This window comes from Lathamus discolor, chromosome Z (assembly GCF_037157495.1).
Source record: "Lathamus discolor isolate bLatDis1 chromosome Z, bLatDis1.hap1, whole genome shotgun sequence".
In the NCBI taxonomy this organism is placed as follows: Eukaryota; Metazoa; Chordata; class Aves; order Psittaciformes; family Psittacidae; genus Lathamus; species Lathamus discolor.
The window spans coordinates 13,355,059-13,375,708 of record NC_088909.1 but is presented as its reverse complement, the minus strand read 5'-3'; the positions used below and the strand labels follow the sequence as shown (position 1 = coordinate 13,375,708).

At 36.0% G+C, this 20,650-nt stretch overlaps 1 long non-coding RNA gene across 2 annotated transcripts in view; it reads right to left on the bottom strand.

Annotated features, from left to right (window-relative positions):
- Window positions 1-20,650, bottom strand: part of LOC136004615 (uncharacterized) — a 232,861-nt gene that overhangs the window by 102,161 nt on the left and 110,050 nt on the right. Inside the window, exon 5 of one of the 2 annotated variants that reach the window (XR_010608554.1) lies at window positions 11,015-11,104. This is a non-coding gene — a long non-coding RNA (uncharacterized LOC136004615). Of the gene's footprint in view, window positions 1-10,753; window positions 11,105-20,650 lie in introns of those variants that run through there. The other variant, XR_010608553.1, reaches the window with a different exon arrangement.

Genomic DNA, 20,650 nt, shown 5'->3' with positions numbered 1-20,650 from the left:
TCTGCATTTTAAAAATGAAAGTTCCAATTCTCTTTCACAGGCACTTCAAATTCCAAGTTTATTTTGTGGAAAAAAAAAAAAAATCACATTGCCAGATTATCAATATTGAATCTTTTTTCTGCTGGATTTCAACATATGTCTCTTGAGGGCTTTTGCTTAGTCCACCTTAGATACTTCTGTTCCACTATTTTTTTTCCTCACTTGGAAGACACGGATCTCTGGAGAGGGAAACTGAAGGAAATGTCTGATATCTTTATGATATCACCTGCAGTGTGCACCAGCAGGGAGTAAGAGACATGGCAGTGTGAAAGCCAGCTTACAACTCTGAGAATCCCCTGCCAAAAATTCACAGAAAGAGATAGACACTGTGATTTGGCTGGAAGCATAGCTCAAGCATTACTGTGGCAAACATGCAGATGCTTAACAGGTAGGCAAGATCCCAGCTGATGGACTCCCCATATGAGCTATTAATCCACTGTACATACTGACTTCTGTCTGTTTTCTTGCATTTGTTTTTATATTTAAATTCTAAAGGCTACTTTTTAGCTCTATTGCTCTTTAATGAGACAAAACTGCATTGCATCATTAAACATTCTCATAGCCTTGTTTTCATTTAAACTTATTTTCTCTTTTCATTTAAATTTATTTTCTTTTATTCCTAGACCATTTTGCCTCAGGAAATTTTTCTTCTTCCATCTACATTCTCAAGCAACTAAGCATATTTTTATATTGCTAAAAGTAATATCCATGCATTTTTTAAACACTGACTTATTGACTATGGATTTAGGCTGTTTTCATTCCTTCTATCCCCCCACTACCACAACTACAACCTGAACAGCTGCAGAGGAATTAAAAAATAATCAACTTGGTTTAGATAGAAAAAAGAGAGCGGGGTAGTAAAGAGAACTCCTTCAGCATCACTATTTGTCAATATACAGCTCCTCCCTCATGTAAAGAATAGTTAAAAGGTAATTGATGGCAGTTAAAAGTAGATCCTGAAGAAATCTAATATAGAACATCTATTTAAAGCATTTTTCCATATATATCCACAGCAAAACATTTGATCGTTATTTAAGAACGAAAGTGCACATTAACAAAGAAGAACTATGACTGCTAAATTCGACATAAAAGCATATGCAGGCATTCTTTCCACAGACAAATACATCATTTTTCCTTACATTATAACAAGCTATTCAAGGACTTCACTGGGAATCATGATACACTTGTAGAATTTATTCTTAATTAGATTATACTAATCAAGCTTAAATTAGCATTTGTTCTGCATACACATGCAGAATTAGTGTGCATGCACACATATGCAGGCTTGTGAAAGTATTCCTGATCCAAGGAATGACGTGCATGTAGTAGAATATTTTCACCATGAAGAAAACTGGTATCAAGAACTCTGCAAATATGCCAGTAGATTAAAGTCACCATATTACTGCGATCTGTTTCAGGGACAAATAAAGTATGCTATTATCTCATATACTGCGGAATCCACAGAACTACAAACAGAAGTGTTTCAATTCAATACAATATGAAAAATTCAAAATAAAACGAAGAGTGTCTGAAAACAAACCAACAAATTTACACAGCAGAGTTGTTAATTATGATTATTTATGATCAGTCAGAACTGGCATCATTATTACAGTTTTCCTTCCAAATTTCTCTAAGATGTAACACACTCCATAGAAACTCATGGATCTATATGAATGACTTAGCAGCAGCTAAGGGCTCTAAAAGGTGTCTTAACCAAGCCTGATGTTGCCACTGTTATAAACAAGAGTGTAATACTTAATCAAAAATTTAAATTAGGCAATGCATGACAAACATTCTTTTGTGGAACATCCTCATGCTAGTAAACAGTATTCTCAACCAACAAACAGGTCTCCACTGTGAGCAATCGGCTCTCCACCATTTGTAGAAAGCAATCACCAAACTCATGAGTGTAATCCATTCAGTCCATTGCTACCTGCTACACTGAATATTTCATCAGAAATGACAAGACTTTTTCTTTCTCCCTCCCTCCCAACCCCACTTTCATATTTGCTCACTTGACAACTTGTCACCGCCACATCACTGCCATGCTGGCTGTCCTTGAAACCTGACCTCTGCAGCTCTTTGCGCCCAGTGGTCATGCCGTCCCTGTCTCACTCCAACCATTTCTGACAGGAGACATGCTGATCTCAACAGCAAATCCTGGCACCTGAGACACACTGGGATTACACAGGTAAATCAGGGTATTCCGTGTTGTCTCCTAGCTAACAACAGAGGGAAAAACATGACATCTTGAACAACAGATCTTACATTCGCATATTCAAAAGATTCATCATGCTTTTACAAGCAGATGGGCAAGATTGTTTCCCCTTGCTCTGAGAGAGCAAATCATACATATAAAATAAAATAAAATCATAAAAAAAAAATCAAAACAGGAGGCTTTTTTGGTTTTAATTTAAACAGACTTAAAGGGTCAGTTATTGAGGAAGACGTAAGATAAAAACAATGAATTAAAAATAAAGAAGGTGAATAGAAAAGCCTGTTCACCAATCTAAAGCAATTTCAATTGCATCTTTTATTAGAAGCATCTCAGTTTATTTAGCTTCCATGTGAACCATATGTGCCTAATAAGATGTATGATTTGATTCCACAACAGTACAGTCTACTTAAAAGTATGAATGTTTATAAAGAAAGGTAAGGTTCCCCTTTAAAATGGCATGTTTTTAACTTTTCTTGAAGTGTCTGTGTAGAGAAGAACGTGAAGTATTTTGACTGAAGTAAATGCTTTCATGGAAAACAGTGAACCCTGGAGATTATGCCGATTCTTGAAGAACTTCATACTGTTTTAAGCAGGTGACAGTAATGTCATCGCCTGAGCTTTTTGCCTTCCACACTTGCACAACAACAAAAAAAAAAAAAAAAAAGAGAGAAAAGAAAGAAAAAGAAAAGAAGTTTTACATTGGACAGAAAAGCTCAGAGCTACCCATGCAGATAGCACCTTAGCACAGGCTACAATTAACATACATCAAGATCAGGTCCACTACTGTTACCTTATGGCCGATACCGCCTTTCACTATGAAATAAAACATAGTCAACCCCATACCTAAAGTGAGAAACAGTCTGCATTTAATATTTTTCCCTTGCAAGGACTGTAAATACCTTACACTGCTACCTACATCATGACCGAACTGGACCAGGTAACTTGGATATTCCTTGCACATCGGCACTGTTAATAATCACATAGCATATCATCATACAGAGCATATGAAACCATAAAGCAAATATTAAGAGAAAGAAGATGCCCATGACAATAGTATATAAACACATTTTGCTATGCATTTACAGTTTTCCATCTCTCAATTTTCTTTTGCCATTAGTAAATAGCTACAAAAGTCCCTGGATTCCTTCCTAAAACTATTCATGCCCTAAGAATATGACATCAAGGTTGGCAATGCTTCAAAGGCTAGTTGTAATTATCTGACCACATTTTAGTTTCAGTATTCTTAAAAATATTTAATTCCAAAACATACTAAGAAATGCATGATTTTTTGCAAATCTTTGTACTGTACACAACAGAACATCATCAAAGTCATGGACTTTACTGTTGAATAAGAGTTTTAGTACACACAAGCTACATAGCATTTGTTCTCCGTATATCACACGAACATTGCTATTTCATTATAAATTTAAGAGCCTATTCAAATTAAAGAATCAAACTTTATCACCGTTGGTAGTTATACACATTCAAGAGAAAATACACCCTCCAGTCTTTGTTCACTGAAAAAACAAAATGGGAGGTGGAGGATTCACAAAAAGAATTTAATCTGGTGTTCTTACATTCATAAGCTTCAGGCAAATGAAAGTGAAATAATTCCTATTTTCACCTGTCACAACTCAACCACTTGGATGTAGAACATTTTATCAGTATTACTTGTTTCAGGTGAACCCTACTTTAAACCCAACCAGAGTGAGGTTGCACATGCAGGCAGTAGCTGCCTAACCCCAAGCCTACCTTCAGGCATGGTAGCTAGCAGAAGACCCAAGCAAGTTCATCCAGGCAGTCTGAGGAACCTTCAACCTGATCTTTTCCTGAAGGAAATTCTGACCTTATGACAGTTCCATTGTTTTTTCCCTGCTAAACTGCAGGAAGCATCAGTTGGTAGCCTGGTTTATGAGTTCAAGAGGAATTCAGTTGTTAATGTTTGAGGTTATGAAACCATAGATGATGATACAAAAAAGGTGTTTGCTTGGTTTTTACTTCCAAACAAAGTCTCATCTAATAAAGGAGGGGATCCCAACAAAAGAAACACAGAGCAAATATCACTTAGTAGGCAAAATTCTATCACTGTATTTCACAGTGCTCTCATCAACTTCATCAATTAGAGTTTACAGCAGGTGAGAACAGAAAACTAAAAAAAACGATTAAAAAAAAAATTATTTGTCCAACAGTTAGTATCATTGTAACAACCTTGCTTTGACTGTATCCAGTCAGTGTGGATCAGCAGGAGAAAGGAACAGAATCTTTGTGGAATTTAACCCTTTCTTGAATGCCCATAGGGGCAACTGAATTACCAGTGCAATGTAACTTATCAACAACACTTCAGACAGTCACGCTTGAAAACATATGTAGGCAATAGCAGAAATGATAGCACTTTTCTTTAAGAGAAATTTATTACATTTGTCACTTCTGTTCTCAAAGCCCATCATACATGCACTTTCAAAGTTCTTATGCTTGTATATACTCAAGTAGAATTTGCAACCACTCAGTTCATGCGCCACTCTGTTATATGGATAAGGATATAAATTCTAAGTTTCTTTCTCCAGCTCAAAGAGCATGTTTATTACCACTTGAGTCTGCAAATTACAGGAGCAAAGACATGCATAATGTTCACAGAATCACAGAATGGTTTGTGTCAGAAAGGACCTCAAAATCATCTAGTTCCAATCTGCCTGCCATGGGAAGGAACACCTCATACTAACCATGTCACCCAAGTAAGTCCAACCTGGCCTTGAACACTGCCATGGATAGAGTTTTCACCACTTCTTTGGGCATCCTGTGCCACTGCCTCACCGTCCTCGCAGTAAAGAACTTCTTCATTATATCTAACCTGAACTTCCCCTCTTTAAGTTTAAACCCATTACCTGTCCTATCACTACAGTCCCTGACAAAGAGTCCTTCTCCCACATCCTTGTATAACCCCTTCAGATACTGGAAGGCTGCTAGGAGGTCTCCACGCAGCCTTCTCTTCTCCAGGCTGAACAGCCCCAACTTCCTCAGCCTGTCTTCATACGGGAGGTGCTCCGGTCCCCTGATCATCCTCATGGCCCTCCTCTCGACTTGTTCCAACAGTTCCATGTCCTTATTACATTGAAGACACCAGAACTACACACAATACTGCATGTGGGGTCTCACGAGAGCAGAGCAGAGGGGCAGGATCACCTCCTTTGACCTGCTGCTAACGCTCCTTTTGAAGCGGCCCAGGACACGTTTTCTGGGCTGCGAGTGCACAATGAAGCCAGCTCATGTTTAGTATTTCATCAACCAACACCCCCAAGTCCTTCTTAGTAGGGCTGCTCTGAATTACTTCTCTGCCCAACCTGCAGCTGTGAATGTTGTGTAAATAAAACCTAACAAAGCTAAAGGTGCTGAAACAAAAAAAAACAAAAAAAAAAAAAAATCAGTCCTTCAGACACAAGGACATTTATCATTTAAAATTATAGTTCCAAAAGTCATACTCCAAATAAAAATAAAGTATAAATTATGCTTCAAAATATGATATAAAAGAGGATATGGCTAAAATCAAAGTCCTGACAATAGCACAGCTTCTTCCAAAGCAGCTGTGATGAATTTTATTCAGCAGTAACAGCAAGATAGGTTAAAACACACAAACAGCAAAAACCCTAAAGCCAAACCAAAACAAAAAAAAACCCCAAACCTACAATAAAAGAACACCCAGACCTCATTTAAAATGATAAAAAAACCCCACACCAAATTATCAAGTTCATCTGCTTATTTCTTTTTTTTTTAACCATTTTAGCTGTTCCATTGACCCAGACTGTTAGCCACAAAAGAAGTGCTATTCATTAGATCTAAAACTCCAAAGCAGCATCACGAGGCTTCATAGTTTCAAACAATTTCTGTGCTTCAGGAAGATGTGCCAACATTAAATTTAAAGGAAAAGTGCCCACTGGAGAACTTTTAGCATATGTGTTTTAGGAGCTGATGGCAAGATGCACAAAGCAGGAGTCCTGAATATCTCAGGGACCTGGCTTCCAGCATGTTTTGTTCTGTGTTTTTCTTTGTTTCCATTACAAACTTACATTTCTTCAGCTTTAATTAAAGTTTGACATATTGAGCGCTGATCCCAGATCATACCCCTTCCATACCTTTACAGATGCTCATGCCTTTTGCAGCAGATCATAAAGTTCAAGGGCATAAGTAGATGTACTGTAATTCTACCATATGATTCATATGAATTCTGCTCTGCTTAGCATACTCAGGAAGCCCTCCCTTCCCCAAGAAAGAGAGTTCAATTCATAAAATACTAATAGCTTAATTATGCATGCTCAGAGGCTGAGCTACATGTAGGAGCCAAGACTGGTAGAGCTGGATCGGGATAAAAACAGTCACATGTTTAAAAGCCCAGCTTCAGAAATTCTGTGATGTCAGAGTAACTACTTCCTTTTGGAAAATATGCGACTTGCATAGTTCTCACATTTCTCAACTGAGTATCTTAGGTGCTCCTAGCTCACATGCATGAAGTCTTAAAATCAGTAATTCTAATAGATTTGAAGTGATTCATTCATCTCAATTTTGAAACCTACTGCTCCAAAATAGAAGACTGTGCAGGCAAGTCTTAATAGCCATTTTAAATCAGAAGTAATAACTGCAGAAACAGAATTTAACTGAGCTCCTAACCTTAGTTTGGTGGTACTTTGGTGATATACCTGCAGTGTGGCTACAAAACTCAAACCCCTTTGCAGCAAAGAAGCAAGCTAAACAATTTAGATAGTGCTGGTTATCCAGTCCCTTGCTACTCTGCTACTACATTTCTACACATTTCTGTGCAGAAATTTCATGCTGGTTTACACATTACAGTTCCAAATCTCAAAATCTGTGAATACAAGTTTTTGTGCAAAGATTACATCCTCCCAGAATGCTGGCCATCAGTTTTACAGAACCAGTAGTTTTAATCTGGTTCACATCCACAGACCAACATAGCCATAAGCACATGCAATCTATATACCATACCATCCACTGCTGTGCCTTGGCAACACACTGCGTATTGCATCACAGTTTGCCTCTGCCATTTTCTCCAAGTTCCTGCCCCATTCCGTGGGGAAAGTGGGAAAGTGTTTAATATGGAAGCACCCTTCTCTGATCTTATTCTCACTGTGGCCATTTCTAAGAGCATGCAGACTACATATGCAGGTGGTAGCTTGAGACTTCATAACAAGATCTGATGCAGGCATCCATGGGGTACAATCTCAGATGTCCTGTCAGACAGCACACAGAGGACTAAACAGGTATGGGAAGTCAGAGACACTTGCTGTGGACAATTATACATGCACTGTATCCATGTCTTTAAAGCTATGAACATTTTAAGAGGAGAAGATTCCCAGCAACACCAGTAATTTAAAGCAGAACCAGATTCTCAGAATCTCTCCAGCTTGAAAAATACATTTTTTGATGCAATCCAAAACATACCTAAGTCAATGGAAAGACTGTACATAAATTGAAACCAGTCATCATTCAGGAAAATCTATCTGCAGAAAAGGAAAAAAGTTTCCACAAAGGAGAATTTGTACTTATAGGCCAACTTCTTTCATCAGTTTCAAGCATATTGATGAGAGAAAGTAGATGGATATTGTTTACCACCAGGAATTACAGGAGCAGTGTTCAGACTCACATTTAAGGTCACATCCCACTAGCATTACACATGTGTATTTTATCTGATTTATGCTTTTGTAGTTAAAGTTTATTCCATATGTTTAGCAACCCAGAAGGAAGAGATTTCTTTTTAGATTGTTGTATCTATGTGAAATTTTTACAATGCATAAAATGCAGAGAATCTAACAAAAATGTATACAGCAATTTAGTTCTTGCTCTTTTTACCCATGAATTATTATTTTTTACAGATAAACAATCATGACAGGTTTTTAATACTACATTTAAATTTGACTATTTTAACTCAACCCATTATTGCAACCTATTAAAAAAAAATCCATGCTGAAGTCTGCATGTAAACAACTGCATTAAAACCATATATACATGATGCAACTCAGAATATTCAACTTCTACAACTAAAATGTGTGCATATGTCTATGTGCTCATTTTCACCATTTCGCACCAAATGTAAAATTAACTAGAAGATACATTTGCACTGACTGTAATCTATTTCATTTTATGTTGATCAGTAGCTAAGAATACTTCACTATAGAGATTTATCACATTAATTAGCTCTGAAATTACTCATAGTAATTAAGTATATTGTTCTTAAACTCTTTAGAGATTATTGAAATACTTTTGTTGCTACTTAAAGGAAACAAATACCAAGGGAAAGCCTTTTTCAGGAGAAAAAATTGTCTATAACGATCTTTTAATTCTAAGCTCTTCTGCCCTTCCATTTGTCCTGCCCCAGATGGACTTTATACCATCTTCTAGAAGCCTAAAATCTTCATAGATTTTGAACTGTGACTTAGGGCATGTCATGTTATCACCATGATCTTTGAACAATTCTTGTTTACGCGTGTAGCAATCCCAAATGTGGTACCTTGGACTTCTATAACTCAGAACCCCACATCATAAGTGCTGCAAGTATACACGATTTCTGCAAAGGTTTGCCAAGTATTATGGAGGAACTCAAGACTGTGTGGTCCCACAGGGAAAAAAAAAAAAAAAAAATTCCAGAAACTTATATTTGCATGGGTTATTATCAAACACAAGAGGGAGGCCTGACTAAACCAAGAAAACCTTTTAGAAACTGTAAAATCCAACAGTACTGGATATCAGCATGGAGTGTGCCCCCCCTCGCCTTTTTTTTTCCCCTAAGCAAACAGCATGGCTTAAATTTCTCAGGCTTGACATCCCATTGGGCTGGTGCGTCATGTCCCTTTTTGTCAGCCTGTCACGTCACACAGTGTAATGTGGCATTTCTGTGTAACGGACTGAAACACGTCATGCCAATGACATGTCAAGCTTGTGAATTTCAAAAAGACACAGTTCAATGAAAAACATGGGTTTCTAACTGCCCTGGAGGTTTTAAACCTTAAGCAAAATAAAAAAAGGCTTTTCTTCTCCAGTGATTTTGCCACTGAAAAGCACATGTTTTTTGGGGTTACCCATGTGTAGAAGCAGGTAGCAGGTATCTGAATATTTGGACATCTTTATTAGCTGAATCTTAAATTGCTGATTCAGATAATTAGGGAAGGTTGGGAGCACACCTACATTCACTGAGCTGATACTGTTGTTTATTTCCAGGAGAATACACACGCATTGATCAAAATTTTGCCTTTTAATGATAAGCTAAATCTAAGCATTTGATTTCCATGATTCATGATTCATCCCTAATACTTTTTATGCATATGTATGCTCCAGGTGACTATACTGGCATATTATGCATCTGCTTATATACCAGACAACATGTGGGACCACTGCAAATGTTAGCTTTGCCTGCTTTTTATGCTAGTTTTGGATTTGCAAAACAAAACCAGAATCTGTCTGCAGCACTAAGCACCTTATGAATTTTTTCAAAGCATGCTTTGTTAACACAGATTTAACCTAGCCCAAACTGTAAAATGAATCAGCTAAGGATAACACTTTTCCCCCCCATCACAAATGCTATCCCTTATTCTCTATACTTCCTAAATAATTAAGGAAAACAGCATCTTTATGCTGCACCCCAAAAATGCTTTTTTTTTTTTTGTTGTTGTTAACAGATGCTTTGGACCCAATTTGTAGGAAGGAGCAAATTGAAAGCTTAATGCAGAAACTACCAGGCAAACACCTCACTAAACAAGTGGTTGTTGGCTTTTATAAACAGCATTTTTGCTGATTTCAAAAGCAAACTGTTTTTGAAATCAGCATCAAAAAGCATCAAAAGTGCTTTCTCAGATGGGCTGCTTTCAAATCACACTGACAAAACATAAGACTACCACTTGTAAACTGAATGAAGAACCAGGAAGACCCTAATTCTTTTTGCAGAAAACCAGTGAAATGTGTTCTTTGGCAGAGACACCAACCTTAAGTAAATAGGTTTGGTGTGCACTGAACTCAGATCATGAGTAAATTAATACCATTCTTAGGTGAAGAGCACTACAGAGAATTGATCAAATCTAAATATGCAAGAATAGATGCATAATCTCTACTAACCACTAGTACTGCAATTCACCTACACAGCCAGCAGAATTTCTGCTACTTGTACATATGCAAATGGCTTGAAATAAGAGCAGGCAAATTAAGGTACTTAGTTGATCTCAACACAACTTCTTCCACAGTCTCTGAATGAAAATATATCTGATTACATTATACAATTAATTACATTGCCTACAACAAAAAAACATGTCCATGAGGAAATAAATGTGTCCTTAAAGGAAACCAAAAGCTTAAAAAAGGGTGCAGCTTCTACAGTTTCATCCTGTCCTTGTCTTCTATTCTAGTTTTAACCAGAGAGAAAGGCAAGAAACAGTGGACTGGATTAATTCATATCTGTCCTATATTTTAATGCATCACTCACAAACCGGTATGTGTCTCAGTTTCTTTATATCATCCCTGTTTTGCAGAGATACTTCCACAGACTACCAGCTTTTTCATCAACAAATTGAGTGTTTGTGAAATCACTAAATATAACAATAAAGCTCAGACAGTGGTCAGCAGCCAGGAGGTTTGCTGCCATTAACAATGAAAATGCACTTGCACAATTAGCGTTCAAAAATGCCACACAAATGTTCAAAGATGCAAGTCTCTGCTTAAATGTGTACTAAAGATTTGAGTTGGTAGATCTTTACTTGCGCTTACAGAAGACTAGAGGTGAAAATATCTTCATATATCTTCACATTAGTGGGCTGTACTGTCAGTATGCTACGACTGTTTAATAAATCTGTTTTCCTGGAAAAGAAAAAAAAAAAACATTTACTATCCTTCTGATCAAAGCAATCATCAGGTAGCTCCTTTGGGTGGCTGATTAGTTACAGACTAATACTAACTCTCTGGCAAAACCAGTTTTATTCTGGAATGCAGACCTGTTCTTAGCAGAACTTACAAAAATTACATTTGTTGTATTACTTGCAAAAAATGCAAATCTTTCAAATACTACCACAACCAGCCTAAAATAAAGACAAAAAAATCTCAGCCTTTGGAGTAGCTATTTTACTAATTTTTTTTTTTTTTACTAATGGGGGTTAATTAAAAATGCAGTAACAAAATAGACAGTAAAAATTAAACCACAATAATGTTCATTATAAAACTACTTTATAAGATAAAATAATTTGTTAATGATAAAAAGTATTTAGAAGCTTATAAGTTTATTCCACCAAAATTCCATTACAGTTATTGCAACTTAGTCCACAGTTGTTAACACTATAGTGTGCTAAGAGTTACGTTCAATTTTAACCTTCATAATTCCATCTGAGAGAAGGAGATGGAGTTCTGCATCTTAAAATTTGTGCTGGCTAATATAACACAAGATTACCTTCCCTGTAGTGTTAATTCAATTCCAGGAAACACAGAACATTTCCAATTTTTCACTGCAATAGAGTAATTTTAAGTATGTTTTTTAAAAATGCACTGTAGAGCTTATAGTCTAAAAGTACTATATACAGCTTCAGCATGCATCTTCCAACAAAACCATAAACCACACTAACAGCAAGTGTTCCATTAAATCTCAGATTTTACAAATAGCTAAAACCTAAAGAAAATAAAGAAACGGCATATCTAAATTCACATTAGAGTCTATCATTACGCAACTACATCTGCTTTTAACCACCATTCCTGAACTGTTCTCCCAGATATTATCCCTGTTCTCTAGTCCAAGCATTCTTCAAATCTGCAGACAGCCCATAACCTAGCATGACTAGCCAAGGAGGCAGAGTTGGCCATGAATCAGGAACAGGAGATACGTATTACTCTTCTCCTTTCCGTAACATAAGACACATACACAGGTCTGCATTTATACATGATATAACACCAAAAAGGTCTTATGACACATACAGTTTCTATACATCTGGACATAAATGTATCCTCTCTACAGCACACTGCATCATAATGTATGACAAGATGCCAGAAGCTGTCAGGAAAAACAAAGTGTTTCTCTAATGTTTCTTAAAGAGAGAGATGAGAATGAGATAAACATGCATACTTTTTCTTGTGTATTGATACCTTTGGGTCTAGCAGGAAATTTTTTTTAATAACTATTGCAACAAATGTTTAACATTTATGTGACTATCTTGGAAATTTTTCATTGTATCATTATGAGAAGAGAGTAAAAAATATTGCTGCTAAAGACAGAAAGGATCAGCTGTCTCCATAGAATAACTGTGGGTTTGTAAACAGATGGGTCTAGTTGAAGGACAATGTCTTAGACAACCCACTCTGCTGTCTCTATGGAACATAAAACTAGTCAGAAACTTTCCTTTCTCAAGAAATACCAGGCATCTTTTTCTCTTCAGAGAGAGGCATATCTAACAGCTGCTAATTCTCATATTTCTATCTGTAATTGTAAGAAACATCTCTGACAGCAGACCTGGACTGAAAACATAATACAGGACATTAATTATAAATAATTCCAATAGATGCAGGATAAGTGACGCTGTTGGGGAAGAACTAAAACAACTTGGTTTATGATTTTTTTTCTTTCTTACTGTAAGAAAAAAAGTGCACCTGATGAAAAAAGAAAAATGCTTGCATGCAAATGCAAGGCCTTCATATTTCCAGGTTCTGGTTCCACCTATCAATTTTTAATGTTTATTAGGTCATTTTTTGAGACTCACAGCAGGAAATTTGACCATTAGGTCAATGTTAGTAACGGTTTTGTTGCAGCTTCTTCACAGTACAAGGGAAAACAACACATCTGTTTTGACTGTGTTGCCTATCATAGAGAATGAGGAGGCCTTGCTTCATCCCTGCCCCGATTTCCTATATGATTACACGCAAAGAGATTTCGACCTTTATCAAACATCATGGGATTTTTCAAGCCATGGACTTGCTTTTACAAGCCTCAGCCCAATTCAGTTTTTACACAGTAGTTAATAAGATCTGCAGCCTTTCTTTGGTCAAAAAGTACTTGACAGTGGCTTTTTTCTTTGGTGTTGAAATGGATGAAGTGATTTTTAGTATGATAAAAACACAAATACAAATCTGAAATGAAAATGCTCAGTTTTGTTCTTACAGTTGAGAAACTATCAACCTTTCCTCTTTTTCTCCCAAAATGCCAATTTGTATCTAAAAACAACCTCAAGGACTTAGACCTTGGGTGGCAGTTTTAAGTCTAAAAATCAATTTTTGAGTGATAAACCCTCTCAAAATAAGGGTTTATAATGAAACCACCGACAGTCTTTTAACTACAGTGGCGCTAGCGGGCACCACTATAATATACGAATAAAACTAAATTACATCACTTGTCATCATTAAGAAAAATTTTCATCTCAGTTCTTCATTTGAAAAGCACTATAGTTAATGAATGATTACTGAGCCATGACACCTAAATGACTGAAATACAGGAATTATACTGAGGTCAACTCAAGTATTTTTTAAACCATGAAATTAAGGGATCTGTTCACGTTGGTATAGGATACCAGTCCTGGCTATTATGCTCCCCTGCAACACTGACTTTGAGCATAAGGGAATGGTATGTATTTCTATACTGGAGATTAAGGTCCCATGCAAATTTAAGAGGTGAACACATGATTGCCCAAGAGTGACGAAGTATAGGATTCTTTCCTACATTCATACATGCTCCCTTCAAGCACCTGTTTTCTTTATGCTCCTCTTCACATAACTAACTTGAAAATGAAGAATATTTTATGGCAATAGAAGGCAGAATCTTGTTCTTTGAAAAAGGACATTTAATTATTCAACAGAAAGTCCAGTAACTTATATTTAGTAACCCACATTTAAGTATATCAGATCCTTTTAGCCAAAACACTTAAAAAGACATTTTAAGGACAGCTGACAGTACTGTGCTATTGTACAATGCTCTGACAACAACTATTTTCCTTATATATTGTGTGATCTTGAATTAAGAACGGAAAACCCTTATTTTTCATGTGCTCAGACACTTTAAAGGTAAAAATAAAGAACCAACTGTAATAGAAACTACAAATAAATGTAAAAATTGCTTGCATATGCATGGCTTTCTTAATTGCAACCCATTTTATATTTCTTTTTAAGTAGAAAAATTGAGACATTGTATTGCTCATACAATATAAAGAAATAAAAAGGTAAATATATAAAACAATAGAAAAGGAGGAAATTTTCATCACTGCCATCCAAAGACTAACTCTGTGTTACCTCCCCAGTGTACCTACTTTGCTCATGTTCTCACAGCACTGAGTCTGAGCACTGCTGATTGTGAAGATTTGTCTAACACTTGAAAGCATGCCAAAACTACGAAGAAAGTATGCAGTGTCTATGATTATAACAAGCATCTGACATTATAGCTTTAGGATATATACTGTCAGTCCCACTACTTACTCCCTGTACCCTTGTTTACCTAATGTTTCACTGAACTTTTCTTCAAGTATATAAAGACGACTGAGTAACTCCAGGTTCTCAAAAGCTTCCAGCACCAGCAGTATTAATTTAATTATTTTAATCTCAACTATTTTGATTTTTTCCCTTTTTCTTTTTTTTTTTTTTTTTTTTTTTTTTTTTTTTTTTGGGAGGGTTGAGATGGAAGAGGAAGCAAGCAAATGAAAAAACTATCCAGGGAATAATGGCTGAAGACCCTGGAACACACCTGCAATTAATCGATTTTTTCATGACAAATTCCAAATACACACGTTTCTCAATACATGATTTCCAAATGCTATTTTAAGAGTATGTTGCTTACCAGTGTGGAAAACTCTTAGTAGGTTTTGTTTGGAGATGAAAGCGTAGGTAGAAGTGAAGGTTACTAAATTGAAAATGATGAATGTAGACTGCATGTTAATTGTCACCTAGCTAGTTTGCTCATGTTGGACACATGGCTAATGACAGTCATAGACATTGATGGAGTCAGATCCATTCTAAAATGCTGGCATTTTCAAAAAAATGGCATAGAAGCTATCTCTGCAGTCTGTGGGAAAGAAAAGGAGGGAGAGGAACTTCTGACAGCTCGAGCAGAGGAGGAAAATTAGAAAGGAAAGCCAGTACCACTACCATATGGGCTCATAGCTCATCAGGACAGCTGGCAAGAAGCATTGCTCTTCTCTTCTTTACTTGCAGGGCTATGATACATTTCTTTATATAGCTATCAATAATACTGAATGATTAATGCTAATGATTTATGTTAATTTCATTATAAGCTTTATTTGTTGCCCAGTGTTGAATTAAGCCTGTCAAATCATCCTTTTCTACGTTGCTAAAGATTCTTAAAATGCAGAGCTAAATATAACATCTGATCATTAATATGTTAATACACCTGTTTCATATATACACCAGGAAAACAAGAAAGTGGCTATTTTAAGCTGATTCTGAAAGCAGTGGTTCAGGGATCTTATATCTACTTGCTGCCAATTTCTCCTTTAAGTAAAGGAGAAATACTGACATTTTACATTCCTCCTTCAAGTCAAAAAAAAAAAAAAAAAAGAAAACAGAAAAGCAGAGACCTTTCTCTAATACTAGCTTACATAACACCATTCCTTAAACAGTAAATAATACAGTATGTACCTTTTAGTGAGTGATCAAGCCCCCTGTTGAAACACACATTTTCCAACATTCTATATTAAGCTACCTCTGAATGATCAAAACTAGTAGTGAAAGAACAACATACACAGGATAGTATTTAACTACGTTAAATCTCATACATTCTTAGAACTATCCAGAAATACCTCTTCTAGCCCAGAGTATCCTTCTCTTCATGTTCCTCTCCATTTTATGGAGGAAAGCTATCAGCCTCAACTCATCTTATCTCATTCTCAGACCAACTTTCTTGTTTATCACCGTCTTGGGTAAAAAGAAAGTTGAAAGGAATTTGTCATTCCTATTCCAGAAATTCTAACCCTGTCTCCCTTAAAAGCCATTTCAGTTAAAAACAGCTCATTTTAATTTACCAGTGACAAATGGCAAAATGTCCTCTGTATATATGCAAAGTGCAGAAACCTGCACTTGAACATATATTTTTATAAGGCATTTGAGAATGAAGGTGTATATGTCTTTCAAAAACAATCCAGAATTTTGATCCAAGTTTTAGAAATTTAAATCTGAACTTGTGTAAACTTCCAGATGCTTTCTTGAAGTTTCATTAACTTCTGAGTCTGCTCTTGATATTCTTGTCACTGCATATCTTTCATTAAATTTCCCATGGCTTTTATTTGAGAGAAGGAAAGTATTGGGTGAAGAGAGAAGCAAGTTCTCTCAGAGGATCCCATTTGATCCACTATATAGAGACACCAATATAAAAAATGGATTACAATTTTATGAGATCTAAATCCTGTCAACTATAAAGCCATAAAATATAAATCGCGTATATTTTATTCACAGACTGTAATTACAAAGCTTAAGAAAAAACGTGAACTTTTAACAACTTGAAGTTTTTTGTTTTCTTTCTTGAAATCTACTACTTGTAGCTTTAAAACTACAGTATATAGGATTTTGTAGCAAAAAGGAAATATTCTATTTGTTGCTCCTGCTTTTTATGATGGAACTAGAGTTCTAGCAGTTGGTCTGGGCTATACAGCTAACAAATGTCAAAACATATGGACCAAACCATTTATCAAATAATCTACTCTTTGAATAGATAGGCACTATCAGCAATCTGGTATTGATCTTTACAGGCTACTGCTATTGTTCATCTGAGCATCCAGAATGCCAGCAAGAATTAATGAAAGAAACCAAACAATGCATACCAAGCACACAGCACACACATTTTATTTTTTTTTCTCTTTTTTTCTTGAAGTTTGGCAAAATTCATGTAGTCATCAGAAATACATTACTATAAACAAAGTACGCAGGCAGGACAGGATATGTGATGGAAAAAATCACCTCCCAAGCATTAACTTCAGCACAGTTCCAGTATATTTACTTTTAGATTAGTGTAACCTACTTGCAGTTGAGATCCAGCATGATAAATTCTTTGCAGTGTGTTACACTGCATTCACTATAACTGAGGCCGAGATGGCACCTTCATTAAAAGCTCAATTTCAGGGCATGTTTAATGTCTTGGACATTTAAAATTGTATCTGGCTGAATCTTGGCATACAGCTTGTCAGTCCAGATGCATGGGTTTTGTTTGGTTTTTTAACAGAAAATCATATAAATTGATCATGACATTCACAAGTTCTATTGTGACTAAAAATATTAAATGATAGTATTTGGGCAACAGGGGTTTTTTTTTAAGGAAAAAAGATGCATTTAGTTACTTCTTTTTCAAATTTATCTACATGCTTGCTCCCACACTGCCTTCCATAAGCTCTGCAAAGATCCACAGGTCCAGCACACCATTCTCCTTCAAACTCGTTTTTAAAATGCTCATCTAAGGAGATGCTATTTCACATACTATGTTTTGATTTCATTACTAACACTGATATCATCAACCCACAATACAATATTTTAGATACAGATGTTGCTATCATTTTCCCTTCATTGGTTCCTGCACAAGTAACCCAGTAGTCGAGATGTGATGGGAGAGCAAAGAAGCCATGACCAGTTTTATAGCTAACAATTATATCTAGAAAATCCCTTTTCTATCTAGTACAACAAAGGACAATTACCACCTAAACAGCACAAAACAACTACAAATACTCAGAAAAATCTAGTCTTCTTTGCAGGGCTCAGAAATTAAGGTCAGTTTTCCCAAACCTCTGTAATCAGAATTCATCCTTCATCTCTAAGACCAGTTATTCCTATATTCTTTACTGCCCCATCACTCTTTCCAAATGCATTTATTAGAGTCTCATTGCAGTTGCTTTACCACGGAGAAACATGGGGGAGAAGTACATAGGAGGCACAAAGGAGCAAGAGGAAGCAGCACAGCAAACATGCCAGGACTCAAAATCATTGTTCTGGACATTGTCAGTACAATTTCTAGACTGGATTATGTTATTTTCTGAGGTTCTACTCAAACAAACAAGATTGTAACAGCACTGATCTTGTTGACACCTTTATATTAAAGAATCCATCATGCTGTTATTATATACAAATGCCCCTCACAATGAGCTTCTATGTTTGACAAGCTCAATTCCACAATGTACATATATGTTTGGTAAATAGCTAGGTGTTCAGAAACACTCTCCTATGAACTGGAAGATAATGCTAAGTATAAGGAACAAAATAAAATATGATATAACTATTGACATGGCCACTATAACACAGTGTTCTGAGGATTCTGAATTTGCATCTCTGAAATTTTTCCTGTGAATTAACTGAAGGATACTCATGAGTTGAAGGTTTTGCCCAAGTTCTGTTTAAAGATCTTATTAATTTTCAGTGAATAACATTAAGTTTAAGTATGTCAGCACTTCCATTATAAATCACATTCTCAGGGGTTTATTAAATTATTGGAAAAAAATTATTCTGAGGTAAAACTCAATACTTATGGGTAAATTTTCAAAGTGCAGCATGCAGTTTTAGCTCCCGATCTCTGAACAAAGTCAATAAGAAGCTGCAGAGCTGCACCCCTAGTCAATGCTTTGAAATTTTACTTCAAAGTCTCACCCCAGGAGCAAATTCTGTCACACACACACACACAAAAATCAATTTGACCTCTTTAAATATGAAGAATGCCTCCTATTCATGCACTGTAACTGCTTTCCATAAAGATTTTCACTGTTTCCTAAATCTGCCCAGCCAGTAAGCAACAGCTTTTGGGAAAGGGAAGAATTGGGTATAAATATTATATCCATAAGGGGAAAAGATTTATTGTTGCTTTAAACAGAAGAAAACCGAGAGTAGACTCAAACAGCCATGTTTCCAGCCAGCATTACATACTAAAAAAAAAAAAGTGCATTTGTTCACACAACATGACCATAGTAAACTGAACTTATTAAATGCAGCATCAATAATCAAGAAAGATGACCATTTTCTCCCACTATTACCACAGACCAGGAAAATGACTCAAAACCAGTAAAATGGTAGACATTTTATACTGAAAGATCTGAACTGGAATACGTTGAATATAAAGATGACTAGTGTTGTGCCATTGAAGAAAAAACATAATTTTTCATTGATGTAAGGCAGCAGAGCTGGAAAGAACACAAATACAACAGTAGATCCATTAACCACATGACAAGAAACAGTGTTCACATCGACTTACTAAATGGATTTTTTTTGATTCTTCAGTACCAACATGCAGAACGATTCTTATATTATGTTGCCAAGGAAAACCCAGAATGCATTTATTTCATAACGCAGCTTTCTTCCATTATCATAATAGAGACATCATAGTTGTTGCAAACACTGTATAGCTTCAAACACCTAAATACAGCCGTTAAATTGGACATTTTTTAAGAGGAGGACTTCTTAAGCCTCCTTAGAGAATTCCGTTGTCTGGCAAACTCTGAGCAGGAACCATCTATTACTGCAAAACCTTGTTTACATGTGAGGGAGGAGGAAATTATCTCAGCTAACAAAGGGACATATTTGGAACCATGACCAGAGAATGAAGGCTGCTTCAAGGCCATTAAAGGTAACAACAGTACACTGACACAGAACCTTGGGCAGAATTTAAAGCTCATCAGCTCAGGCTGAGGAGATTGTATTCATTCTTGGCAAGTGATTTCTCTCTTCTCTGTGGCAAATTACAGATTAAACTCTATTTTTATCTTGAAGCCCCATCTCACCGGCTTATAACACTTCAACTATGTGCATGAAGAAGCCAAGATTGCATTGCAGAAGGGATCTACAAGAAGGCAGAGCAACTGAGATGCTCAAGTCAAAGCTTTGTAAAGCATTCCCCTTTCTATATAAAAAGGGTGCAAAGAATGGAGTTCTTTAATCACTCTCTTACATTGAAAACAGTAACCAGTCAGGGACAGACACTTTTGCTTTTGTTTTCAGATGAAAACCAGGAATATCTCTATACTTTCACATACACACTTAGCAAGTCTTTAATATTTTGTTAATAGCAATACACTGATTCCACAGCTAAAATATTACATAGTGCTATCCTGCCAATTACCTACTAATTTGGAAGGGCTCAGAACAACCAACCAAGAGTTAAATCTATCTCACATTCATTTAATATTAAGTGTCATTAATTTTATGAGGATTTGTTTACATATCTAATGAAACTAAAAGCACAGAAACACCTTCATTTTGCCCATCTCTTTATATCAAAAGAACTTTTAGACAGTTGAATAAAAATATTTGTGGTGGATTAACATATGGCACTTGCATTGATCAGTGTTCCAGCTTTTCACTAAGTCTTGTCATTTTACTCTTGGCTACATTTTAGGATTCCTTTTTCCTCTGAATGGGCAATAAAAATTCTACCTTTCCTTTCAAGTACTATTTGCACCA